Raw genomic sequence first — 9630 nt, 5'->3', positions numbered from 1 at the left:
CTAGGGACGCACTAAGTGGCCCCCATAGCTGAGAACCACTGAGTCTCGTGAGTCTTCCTGGGCGCTCCCTATGGTGTGCGGGAAGCACCTCGGCGGAGCAGGTGGGGAGTGCCGGTGTGCGTGGTCCCTCCACAGTGCCCCCCACAGGCCGCACGGTGGAGACAGACACTTGGGACCCCTTTACCTTGTTCTGACTTCATAATGACGAAGAACAGTAGCAAGAAACCCGAAGTGCACCAGCAAACGCTTGGTGTTTTACTAAGCTTTATGCACCGCTGTATGATTTGAAAACCAAATTTATTTTTGAAGAGGTAGTTACATAGGCACTGCCTTATTTATTTAGTCAGGAAATTATCCCACGGTAACCAAAACAAGCTACTTTAGAAATTATGACATGTCATTACTCAGGGGAAAAACAGCCAAAAAGATGAAAGTTCAGTTTTTCTTTAAACGTGGAAAGCTGAGACCGGTTTCACTAGCTCCAGCCTCCCCTCAGTGCTCGCTCACATGGAGACACCTCCCTGTCTCCCCCCCCCCAGCCCCCGCAGCTGCCTGCCACACCCCTGCGGCCCTGGGCCCCCTCCACTGCGGAGGGTCAGCTCAGGGGTGATTTAGCTGGAGCAGACCTGCTGATGCACCCCCAGTGTCCCAGGCACACTGCGGGTCACACAGCTTGCGTGGGGCTCAGAGTGCCTCCCAGACATGAAGCGTTCAGGGAGCTGTGCTCAAATCATTCCCATGCACCCCAACTTCTCCCCATGCCTCTGCCTGCACCCCACCCAGGATGCTCTTGTTGGTTCACAACCAGCTGACAGTGGGCTCGTCAGGGCTGGGGTAAAGGGAACTTCCACTCTTAAACACTGTTGTATTCCTATTAGACATTTTTACAGTAACTTTATTATTCCTATAATTAGTTTTTAAATTAAACTGAAAAGAATGAAAGAGGCTGAAGACAAAGAAGGATCTCAAAGCCTGTTTGATCCTGAACCATCACCTTCATAGCAGCTTGTGTGGGTCGACCTGGCACGTTTTGGGTGTGGTGTGGTGCCACAGGTGTTTGAGGGGAGGGGTAGTGCTCTTTCTCAACCTCCTCAGACTCTTGTCTTCTTTTGTGCCCTGTGAGGGTCTCACCCGGACCGCCCCCCACACGGTGTGCAGGTCTCAGCCACCGCCCCCCCCTCCCCGCAGGTGAGCTGGTCTCACCCGGACCACCCCCCACACGGGTGTCCGGGTCTCAGCCACCGCCCTCCGCCACCCCACCCCCCCACCCCCCGGCGCGTGTGTGCAGGTCTCAGCGGGACCCTTGAGGCCCAGGCTGCAGGGAGGTGCTGGGATTGCCCTGCCTAGGGTAGAAAGGAGGGAGCTGTCCGTGGTATTTATCTAGAAACCAGTTTCCTGGGAGTATCAGGCCTTGATGTTCAAGCAGGAGCCAGAGCCCTGGAGTCCATAGCCAGGCCGAGTCTCAAGTCTCGCAGTAAAAGGTCTTTCCCCGTTCTGCTGCCTGATGACCTTGTGATGGCGAACCCCCATCACTGTGGAGTGCCAGCGTCACCCAGCTCTTCTCAGGATCACCGGCACGGCCTGTGAACACGGGGACTGGCCGCGGTGTGGCAGGTGGTTGAGGAACTGCGCAGCGCAGCCGGCTCATCACGGGGAGGCGGGCTTGGGGCACGTGGGGAGGCCCAGTTCCGCCATCTCTCCCGCTCTCCTCCTCGGTGTGCTTGGTCTGGAGTCTGCTGGTCAGGGGATGGGACTTCATTAGCACCACTGGTACACTCTGTAGATTGTGTTGACCACTAAATATGGAGACATCTGTTGTGGCCAAACTGCATGCGGCTTTGGGAATCGTGTATATAGCACATATGTTTATTTGGTAATAGGAAATCTAGGAGAAACTGCTAAGAGGAAGAGCTAAGATTCAGATGATGTATAAATTGCCATCTTAGCATTCCATTATATGCTTTGAAACAGATGTGGGCCCCTGGTCACGGCCCTTTAAAGGAAAGGGGCCATGTTCCTTTTCATACAAAGAAAGGATTGAACACATTTTTTTCTGTATTATATAACAGTCTAGAAATTCTCAAAAATTGCATGTGATTATATATTGAAAAAGGACTATTTCCCAGTCTAAAAGCATAGGAAACTGAGACCACAGATGTTTCTCAAGAAAAATCTTATTAGAAGTTGTAAAAATACTATATTCCATGTTTACCTTGTTACCTGCCAAAAGTAAATATAAATTTTATTGAAAATACATGGAATTTTTCATCTTTAGGTTTTTATATAATTGATAACACTTTTTAAATCTTAGGTATGCACAATAGAGAGGGGTCTCATCAATTCCAAGATTACCGGAATCAAATAGAAACTGCCAATCTTATAATTGAATTTGTTCCTTGTTTAAAAATTCTTTCTACTTTGGAGATTGGACAATGATTAAAAGTAGCAGCCCTTTTAAATAACCTTAAAAAAAATCCCTAACACATAGTCTAAATCTGAAAATGAAGAAAATAGAGTTCATCATAATTTTTAAAGAGCTCTATTGATGCAACGTTTGCAAATCCCTAAGGCCCAAGGAAAATAATCTAAATGGTTCATTATTTAGCTTATTGAACTTTGCTGCAGTTAGGTTGACGGATGATGGCAATGCTTCCCCATCACCAAAGCACCGTTTTAAAAGCATTTTTTATTGAATAAAGTGCTTAGAATATTGCACCCTGGAGCTTTATTCAGGGAAATGGCTCAGTTGATGTTTTCTGTTTGACCTCAGCTTTGACCTATCACAACATGGATGGTTAATAAGCAACATTATCATTTCAGAGATGTCACTGGTTTTGTCCATTCTGCATCAACACTCTGCTCTTACAATCCCTACGTGTTTATGGCTCTTGTGTTCTCTTCGTCTTTAGAAAGAATGTAATTTAAGTAGAATGTTCTTGTTTCTGAGTCCCTGGTATCACAGTTGCAATTCTTCACAACATAAGTGGCCTTCATTTTCATTTTCCTGAAAACAGAAAGGATCTCTTACCTTACCTACAGATGTGCACAAAGGAATGTTTTATACAAATAATGAAATTCTGGGGGAGTTAATGTTAAATCCTTAAAGGCTCTGTGAGGTACAGTCATGAAATACTTGCTGGGACGTGTCATCGGGGAACAGCGGTGATACTTTAAGGTGTAGCAAGCGGTGGTAATAGTCGAGTGTCAGTAACTCATCTTGTATTCACCACGTGGAGCCCACTGATGCCCTGTCCCTGTTTCTTATGATAAGTGATCAATATTTCATTTTCTCTGAGAGAGTAGAAAGTTTCACTTGCCTGTCGCTTTATCTCTAGAGCCTGAGCATAGCAAACTGCAGCTTAGTAAACATTAGATGTTCCCTGGAAATTCCTAGACAGAATTAAGACCCATCCTCCTTCAGTTGTGGTGTGTCCCGTGCGAGACCCCGAATGTTGTGAGCCGTCAGAGCGGATATGCGCTCCGTGGGCAGAGCCTTGGTGCTCACAGTCCCTAGCTCCAGGGATCAGGGCACACGGTGACACAAACCCTAAAGGCCTCTGGCCTCTTTGGGCCCAAAAAGACTGATTGGCCATGATTTTTAATGACCGCTTCCTTCTGAAAACTAGCTGTTTACTGGTAATATTCTTCTCCGCACTGTGGCAAGAACATTCTGTGTTTACATGTTATTTTCAGGTATAGATATCAGCTCCTCACTTGGACATTTATTTGCAAGAATCAGCTAAAATTTATGCCAAACCGCAAGTGGATTATTTAAGTATGGAAGTCTATACCGTCCTTAATGGCCTTGCTTTGGGGTTTCCCAAAGCAAGCTGTCGTGCGTGGGGTGTGTCCCGTTGTATACTCGCTGTATTGTGCACACTCAGTGGCGTGGGGCTAACTGTGGTGTTGCATTAGTGCATGTGGGGGCGGGCCCCCGGCTGACGGATGCCCCCTCCCAGGAGCAGCGGACAGTGTGTGCACAGCCGACCGTGACTGCTGATCGGAAAGTTTTCCAGGTGATCAGACTGCATTTCATGTTCATAATCTGCCAAGTTATAACAATGATGGTAATACCACACTCAAGAATGAAGACAAGTCTGTGATCAGGTTATGATCTATCAAATGCCTGGTGAGACAGGCATCCCTGGCTTATACCTGGCAGGTATGTGTATGTCATTGCTAATATGATCAAAGAAAGTTCTCCCAAGCTTTTCAGTAATGGCACAGAAGCTTCTGAATAATGGAATTGTAGAGAAAGACTAACGTTAAGATCTTGCCTCATATTTTCTCTCCTACGGAAGGACCCTTGGGAACACCTTCCTATACTGGTTACTTAGCGTGGAAAAGTGTGATGTGTACATAAGTTGCCTGTGACAAAGATTGTGTGTTACTAAGTGGCCTGTGGATGAGATTTAGCCCAGGCTCCCTCTTACATATATTTTTCATATTCACATTTTAACTAATTTTACCTCTGTGTTATTGTCAGTAGTTACATTGTTAGAAATTTCTAAAAGCTCAGTAGTCATGGAAATAGTCATTTTGAAATGTATTAAGCCTTTAAGTTTAGAGTTATCTTTACATTTCAGAGAATGATCTCTCAGCATTACATGCTGTTAGAACGTCAGGCAGCAGCTTCCGGAGGAACATGGCAGCACACAAGGAGGATTTGATAAACCACTTTCCCCACGTTTTATTCCAGTACTGACAAAACTGCCAAAACAGATCAAATCAAGCAGTAGCACTGGAAACTTCCTTACTAAAGAACCCATACCTGAGCACCAGGACAATTTTGTGTTCTGTGGGCCACGGATACAGGGCGAGGGGTGCTAGATGGCCCACCATCACAGAGAGCATCCCCCGGGAGCAAGAAAAGACGTGCACCCCACCTCTGCCCTCTGCCTGAGTTAGAGGGCCTCACTGATGGAGAAGGCAGGTGGCTGTGTGTTCCCTGCTCCTGAGATAATTCTGAGCCAAAGACCTGACCGTTTCTACCCAGCCCTCAGCAGCTTTGTATGTATGTCCTGTTAGTACAGAGAAGACAACCAAAGAGAAGCCCTGGTCAGGAGAGGCCAGAGATCCAAAGCGACGTCCGTGCAAACACTGAACAACTCCCGCTCGCGCTCCAGCTCCCAGGGCACGGCCAGCAGCATGGTGGGGGGCACGGCAGACGGACCTGCGTTCCCCTTGGAGGACGTACCCGGGAGCACCTTGCAGACCAGACGAGAATGCTCCCCAATAAGAAGAACAGTAAGTGAAGTCGCATCAACTAAAACATTCAGAAGGATAAAACAAAACCAGAGGAAAGTAGGAGAAAGAAAAGGTAAGGAGAACAAAAAGTCATGATTGAGAAGCCAATAAATTCAGAAATTGTTGGCAAAAATCAAAACAAAACTAATACAAACCAGTGAGTGCAAACTAAGTGCAAAATTAACCCAACACAAAACTTTTCTGGAACAAGGAAGGATATTCCAAAGGTTTCGAAATCATTTCATGAAGCCAACTTAATTCTAAATTCTAAAATCTGATCAAGATAACATAAATATACACACAGTAAGAAAGAGATTTACAGATGAATCTTATGACCATAGAGACAGAAATCCTGTAGTACCCACAAACCTACAGTATGTTGAAAGACCATGACCCAGGAGCATTTTTCCTAGGAATATGAGAATGATACAGGACATACATTAGCATGGCTCTGTCGGAGTCAGAAATCACTTGATAATCTCACTTCCATTAGTGAGTGCCTTAAAAAAGGCATTTAAGTTAAAATTCAGTACCCATTCCTGGATCAAAACAAACAAACTAGGCCCCTCTCCACATCTAGTAATAGTCAATGCAAAATAGAGAGGTCCTTTCCTAGCATGATTCATGATACCAGTCTTAAATCAATACTCACCATCACACCAGATAAACTCTACAACCGTCCCAAGTGAAGAATAAAACAAGGATGTCTGCTAACTGCAGTACCATTTCATACTGTCCCGGATGTTCTATCCAGACAGTGTGTCAGAAAAAAATCATTATCGTTATTACAAGGAAATAAAATTACCGCTTAGACATGACATGACTGTATATCTAGGCAACCGAAGAATCATCATTCAGGAGACCCCAATAAAAATACACAAACTCATAGTTTCTTATATATCAACAACCACCTGCTGCATTGAAGATGATGGCCCATTCACAAAGCTACAACAATAAAAATATTTAATCATGAACTTAAGTAGAAATACGTCCTATAGGGAAAAAAAACCAGCTAATTTTAAAGCTGTGCTTCAAAGCACTGTTATTAATGCTTTACCTACATCAGTCTTCTAACAGATTCTGAAAGAGGTGTCCTCATTGATTGTTCAGGTAATTGTCAGCCCTGGCTCCCGTTCAGAAACACCTGAGGAGTTTTAAACCCTCCAATGTCTAGATTTCTTCCAAACCTACTGAAACTAAATCTGCAGAATGAAACATTCTTCAGCAGTTCCTTATATTATTCCTGATTGATGTGTTTTAAAAACAGTTAATTTCAGTAAATGTGAGGGTTGCGGTGTACGTTGCTTAATTAGTTAAGTAGGTACACATGTTCATATTAGACTGTTCCGCAAATCTACGTTTTACCAGCATGGAAGAACCTCCTGTGAAAAGCACTGTGCCGGGAGTCTGTAGTCTTGAGTCCTAGAAACCCCTCACCCCTGTTAGGCCTCCGTTACCCATCAAAGGAGAGCAGGGCTGTCTATTTATGCCTGTACCGGTGATACCCCACCTCTCCCTCCCCCCAGCTCCCTCACAGTTACTGGAATACCCAAAGCAGTCTCGGGCCTTATATCTAATTGAATGTGATTGCAATTGCATACCTTCCCACATCCAGGCCCAAGTGGCTTCAGGTGAATTCAACCAAACATTTAAGGGGAAATAATACCAATTCTATAGAAACTCTTCCCAAATACAGTAGGGAAGAAACACTTGTCTGTGCTAAACTGACACCAGTATCAGACAAAGGCATCACGGGAGAGCTACAAACCAAATCACTATGAGCATAGGTGCAGAAATCCCACAGAGTGGGGGCAGGTAAAGCCCAACAGGAGGTGAAAAAGATAACACATCCCGATTAAGTGACGCTTACCCCAGGAATGGAAGGTTGGTTTGACAGTTGTAAATCGATCGATGTAATTTCCTGCAGACTATAGGGGGAAATCCCTATGATCATTGCAGGAGCTTCATGGGGAAAAACACTTGGCAAAAATCCAGCGTCTGTTTCTGATAAAATCTCTCAGTAAACTAGGAGTAAAAGAGTTTGTGCAGCCTAGTAAGGACATCTTTGAAAAATCCTGCTGTTAACATGATACTTCATAGGAAACAATGAGTAAGTTCCTTCTAATGTTTGGAGCAGGCAGAGGAGGTGTCCTCTCTTTCCACGCAGAACTAGCCAGGGCACTAACACAAGAAAAGAGAAATAAAAGGCATACAAGCTGGAGAAGAAGAAATAAAACTGTCTTTTTTGGTGGAGGATATGAGTATCTTCATAGAAAATCCCAAAGGCTCTACTAAAAAAAAAAAATAGTAATGTTTAAGAAGTGAATTTACCAAGATAGCACATCATAACGCCCATATACAAAAATTACTTGTATTTTTATATACTAGCAGTGAGCAATTACAAATTGAGATTTTTTTAATGTACCATTTAAAATGCACCAAAAGCACATGAAATACTTAAGGATGGATCTAACCAAACATGCATAGATCTGTGTACTGTCAGCACCGAGACAGTGGAGAGTTGAAGAGGGCCTGTGTGTGAGGGCGCATCGTGCTCACGGACCGGAAGACCTGTTGCCGAGGTGCCGACTGATTTCCTGCCAAGGAGGTGCAGTGCAGAGGGGGTGATGCTTGAAGAAGTGGTGCCCAGAACAACGGGACTGTCATACGCAAAGCCTCAACTAGTATCTCTCCCCATGTACAAAAATTAAGTCAAGGGGCACCTGGCTGGCGCAGTCAGTTGAGCGTCTGCCTTCGGCTCAGGTCATCATCCTGGGGTCCTGGGATCGAACCCCGAGTCAGGCTCCCTGCTCAGAGGGGAGCCTGCTTCTCCCTCTCCTCCCGCTCGTGCTCACTCTCTCTGTCACTCTCTCTCAAATAAAATCTTTAAAAGAATTAACTCAAATTGGTCACAGACATATGAAAAACCTAAAAGTATAAAATTTCTCGAAAAAAAGTCTATAGGCTTGAGTCAGACAGTGATTTCACGGGACACAAACAGCACAGTTTGTAAAAGAAGTTGATGAATTGGACTTGATGGTAAACATCACATTGTTCAGAGACACCATTAAGACAAGGACAAGCCACAGATCTGCAGAATATGTTTGTGAAATACATACCTGATCAATGAGTGGAAACCAAGATACATGAAGACTTCTCAGAACCCGCTAATGAGAGAACTCCCCCCACACAATTCAAGCGTTGGCAAGAGATCGAACGGCACCGCCAAAAAGAGATATTGACCATATAAAACCATAGGAATAGTGAGGCTTCGTGCATCTGTCAAGTGACTGGCGTTTTGTGGGCAAGAATTGGCTGAAAGGTAGACTGGCAACTTGAGGGGAAGAGAGACATTGCTTAGACCCCAGGCCAGTGACACTGGGCACCCGGGGGCATGCCGCTCACGAGCAGGTGCTCAGGACTGTCCCGTTTACGCTTAGGCGTGTGTCATAGGCGCCCGTCAGCCCTCCATTCCAGATAAGAGGTTGTTAGTTCTCTCTTATTGAAGGAATGTTTGTGCTGGCCCCGACCAGTGAGCTGGGGGAGAGTGAGCCCGGTAGAGCTCGGGGGCCTCAGGCATGGAGGTCCTCAAACCACTGCGGGTTTGGGTGTGGAAGGTGACACGCAAGCAGACCCGTCGACGTGTGTGTGTTGTAGTGAGTGCCACAGCGGAGGGAACAGGTGGATGAAGGGGAGAGTGGGAGGGGGCCAGGACAGGAGCCCCCCCAGGCTGGACTAGGGATGCTGGACTCATATCTGACCCAGCCGCTCAGCTCAGGAGCAAGACAGCCCCCACGTGTTACTGTTCCTGCAAACCAACCACCCAGCATGGATCCTGGGGGGTGGCCGGTGGGGAGGAGTAGAAAAGAGCCACTTGAGAGCACTCCTGGTGCGTGGGTCTGGAGTCGGGGGCTCACCCAGCCTGCGGAGCGTGTGCACCCTGGGAGGCCGCCACGGATGCCCCACCCCAGGCAGTACAGTCAGCCACGGAGACCACCCTTCGCTCAGCAGCCTGCGGGGGGCGTGTCCACCCCTGCGGGGCTGTCCCATCGTCTGGTGCTGAGTGGGGACCTGAGAACATGTGAACACTCAGGCCCCTACGTCCTCACTGCCGTGGGAAGACCTGCCTGCCTTCAGTTCTGCCACATCTAACGCACAGTCTCCACTTGTGGCCCTGGTCACCCCGATTCAGACACGCAGATCCTTTCTAGGACCAGAGATGTTGCCTTTCTGGATGGCTTTCCTTAATTTTAAAAAGCAGTGAAAAATCCTGGCATCTCCATGCGGCTTTTCAGTTCTCTGCCCAACCTGGGAGTTCCCTCTCCTGACCCGGTCGGGTGGTCCTGGGGAGGCTCAGCTGGCGGGGGGGTGGGGGGGGCGCGT

This window comes from Eumetopias jubatus, unplaced genomic scaffold (genome assembly GCF_037043125.1).
Source record: "Eumetopias jubatus isolate StellerSeaLion01/CBP00866 unplaced genomic scaffold, mEumJub1_p1.0 scaffold_36, whole genome shotgun sequence".
In the NCBI taxonomy this organism is placed as follows: domain Eukaryota; kingdom Metazoa; phylum Chordata; class Mammalia; order Carnivora; family Otariidae; genus Eumetopias; species Eumetopias jubatus.
Note: the sequence above shows the minus strand (reverse complement) of the source record.